The sequence below is a fragment of the Tachyglossus aculeatus genome, chromosome 6, assembly GCF_015852505.1.
Source record: "Tachyglossus aculeatus isolate mTacAcu1 chromosome 6, mTacAcu1.pri, whole genome shotgun sequence".
NCBI classification, from domain to species: Eukaryota; Metazoa; Chordata; class Mammalia; order Monotremata; family Tachyglossidae; genus Tachyglossus; species Tachyglossus aculeatus.
Window position 1 is genome coordinate 23,476,902 of NC_052071.1, and position 3,722 is coordinate 23,480,623.

Genomic DNA, 3,722 nt, shown 5'->3' on the forward strand with positions numbered 1-3,722 from the left:
AGACTGCAGAGAAGGTGAGAGATCGGGGCTGGAAATGTAGATTTGGGAATAATCTGTGTAGATTAGTAGTTGAAGCCATGGGAGTCAGTGAGCTCTCTGAGGGAATGGATGTAGATGAATAAGAAAAAAGGACCCAGAACTGAACTTTGAACCACCCCCATCAGTCGAAGCATATGGGAGGCAGAGGAGGAATCAGAGAAAAAGACTGTATTTTGGCAGGCAAGACACCAACCTTAAGGAGCCTGCAATCAAGTGAAGGTGTTACCAGTTCAGTGGAAAAAAAAAGGCTAGGGACATGGGCGTCAAGATTTTGCTTTGGGATATATTTGCTGCTGTTTATTTCTTAGTTGCCGTGGGTCTTTAGACTGTAAGCTCACCTTTAGACTATAAACCTCACTGTGGGCAGGGAACATGGCAACCAACTCTATTATACTGTACTCTCCCAAGCACTTAGTACAATGCTCTGCACACAGTAATGACTCAAAAACAATTGATTCAGCTCATCCATTAAGCTGTAACTCCTTATGGGCAGATTGCCTTCAATTTGTACCTTCTTGGTATATTTCCAAGCTCCAGTACAGTTTTAATTTATTCATTCAATCGTATTTTTTCAGTGCTTACTGTGTGCAGAGCACTGTACTACGCACTTGGAAGGTACAGTTCAGCAATAAAGAGAGGCATTCCCTGCCCACACCAGGCTTACAGTCTAGAAGGGGGGGAGACATCAAAACAAGTAAACAGGCAACATAAATAGAATTATGCATATATATATTGGAGAGCAAAGGTAGTGAGTCGAGGTGACATGGAAGGAAGAGGGAGCTGAGGAAAAGGGGAGCTTAGTCTGAGAAGGCCTCTTGGAGGAGGTGAGCCTTCAGTAGGGCTTTGAAGGTGGGGGGAAGTGTTCAGTAAGTGATTTTTCTGCTGGCTGTCAGCGTTTTTCAACTTTAGTGAAGAATTTATCCAATTTAGATTGAGCCACAGCCTTCCTTATGCCTTCATAAAAATGACTTGTAGCAAGACCGACTCCTCCTAAGTCTATATACACACCTTGGAACTCTCTCCACCAAGATCACCATCTTCAATCTTTTATCAAGTTCAACCCAGAAAATGGGAATTACAAGTGGCAACTGGAGGAATAGAGGGGAGATTTAAAGGTGTAGCAAACATTCTAGAGGTTTGGTATTTTAGTAGGCTGCACAGCATTCAGTACTTTGTTATGATTCCATTGCTTCAGTATATTTACTATGATTCAATAATTCAGTGTGATGCTAAATACTTTGGTAATGCAGTTTACAATTACCATTTTAAAGTTCCCTCATTTTTCCTAAGATTTCATCTTCAAATTGACATTTGTCCATTTAAATAAAGCTTTGTGCTGAGGGCAAAGCTTGCATTATCAAACAGGAAATTCTGCCTAAATGAACTTCTTCATCCACGCTGTCACAAAAATGGGTGACAAACTCCAACTACCAGAACCTTAATGTGGTTTTTCAGGTTAAACATTTAATTCTTTTTCTAGTATTGAGATTGGCCATAACAGAGAAATGATCATTATCATCAGTATCAATTGAGCCCTTACTGTGTGCCTAACACTGTAGAATGTATAGAGAGTAGAATGCACAGCTCACAGGCACATTCCCTGCCCAAAATGAGCTTACAGTCTAGAAGGAAAGAGACATTAATACATTAATATTATTGTGGGCAGGATATGTGTCTGCCTCAAGTGCTTAGTACAGTGTTCTGCACACAGTAAGCACTCAAATACAATTGAATAAATAATTTCCAACATATGCTTTATTGCTATCCAATATAAATTACAGATTATTAAACAGTGCTATCTATTTAGTGCTTACTATGTGCAGAGTCCTGTACTAAGTGCTTGGGAGAACACAATACGATAAATAGCAGACATTCCCTGCCCATACTATGTAATATAATTTATTGATCTGTGTTATATAAAGGAGAAGAAAGTATTCATGTGAGTTTTCCAGAAAGGGCACCTCTTCCCCTACAATTAACCATCTGCTTAGAGACCAGGCTTTTCAACCAGTCACAATGCAGGACCACAGATATTTGTTCATCCTATCTCAGATGTAAGTGGCAATTTAAAAGAGGTTACCTTCCTAGATTTTTCTCCTTTGCTCTCTGTTACTAGAAAGAGTCACTGCAGCATGTCAGACTCACTCTCACTTTCCCTCAGATGTTTTTTCTTTTTTTTTCCCCAGCCATTTTGTTAGCCCCCAAAGACTGGCAATCTAAAAGGCTGTCTGACAGAGATGCCCCAGCATTGACTAAACAAGTAATAATGCTGTCAAGTTCAGTGGCCTCACACCTCTTATTTTCCCCATAGGATCATTGCAGTTTCAAGCTTTTCCATTTTTTTCAGGTCCCTTTAGGAACTTGCTGGTAGGAAGGCTGAGATTTCTTTTCAGTCCTTGAGGTGTTTCAGCTCATTTGTATTCTATTTCTCTTTCTTTCTATTTATTTTCCCTTTAAATCCTAGGGTCATCTTTCCATCACTTTGAAAGTTTCAGGATGATACTCACTTCCTTACATTTCCATGCCTTTCAAAGGTTTTGTTCAGCAAAAAGGCACAAGGAGATATCTGAGGATTTCTCATGCCTCAGATGGTACTTAAGCAATACTATGAGATGGACCAAGGGAAAATAGAACTTTTCGCCACTTTCCACATAACAGCTGAGCTTTTTGTATAATCTATCAGTGGTATTTCTCATATCCTTACTGTGTGCAAACACTGTGCTTAGTACTTGCAAACATACAGACTATCACTTAAAAATGAAACCAGCCATAACTTACACCTTATAAGAATGCCATTGGCTTTAAAATGCCAAATGCTTAACAGCACTGAAAAATGGGTCCTTGGTGTAAAATATTGAAGTGATGCTTAAATGTAGATTAAAACTTAATATTCTAAACCAGAAGTTTCTAATGTTTGAAAAGACATGATGGAAAACAATCTAATCCTCCCAGCATTATTTGTATATACATACACAAATATTATATATATATATATATATACATATATATATGTGTGTGTGTATATATATTCATTCAATCGTATTTATTGAGAACTTACTGTGTGCAGAGCACTGTACTAAGCGCTTGGGAAGTACAAGTTGGCAACATATAGAGACGGTTCAGCTTTTTTTTTTTTTGGAGATGCCGGGGATTGAACCCGGGACCTCACCAATGCAAAGCGTGCGCTCTACCACTGAGCTATATCCCCCAGCTATATATATGTATGTACATACATACACACACACACACACACACACACACACACACACACATATATATACATAAATAAACACAACTTTTTTTTCCTTAAAATTGTTCAGGATTAACAGCCACAGAAACCCCTGCAGTTGGGGTTCAGAAGTGAGGAATTGAGTTGAGAGCGCCAGAGAGTTAGCATTTCACTGCATCTTTCTCATCTCACTTCTCTGCTGCAACCAGCTTTCTCTCAACCTAGACAGAGACTTTAGACTGAAGCTCTAGACTGTAAACTCATTGTGGGCAGGGAATATTTCTGTTAGATTAATATATTGTACTCTCCCAAGTGCTTAGTATAGTGCTCTGACCACAGTAAGCTCTCAATAAATATGACTGACTACACCACACAGAATTCATTCATTCAATCATTTATTGAGTGCTTACTGCGTGCAGAGCACTATACTAAGCACTTGGGAAGTACAAATGGG

General features: G+C 39.0%; 1 non-coding gene across 1 annotated transcript; it reads right to left on the minus strand.

The window, feature by feature from the left end:
• Positions 1-3,175: 3,175 nt before the first annotated feature.
• Positions 3,176-3,247, minus strand: TRNAA-UGC. Its single transcript has one exon. It is a non-coding gene; the product is annotated as a tRNA-Ala (tRNA).
• Between the last annotated feature and the right edge of the window lie 475 nt (positions 3,248-3,722).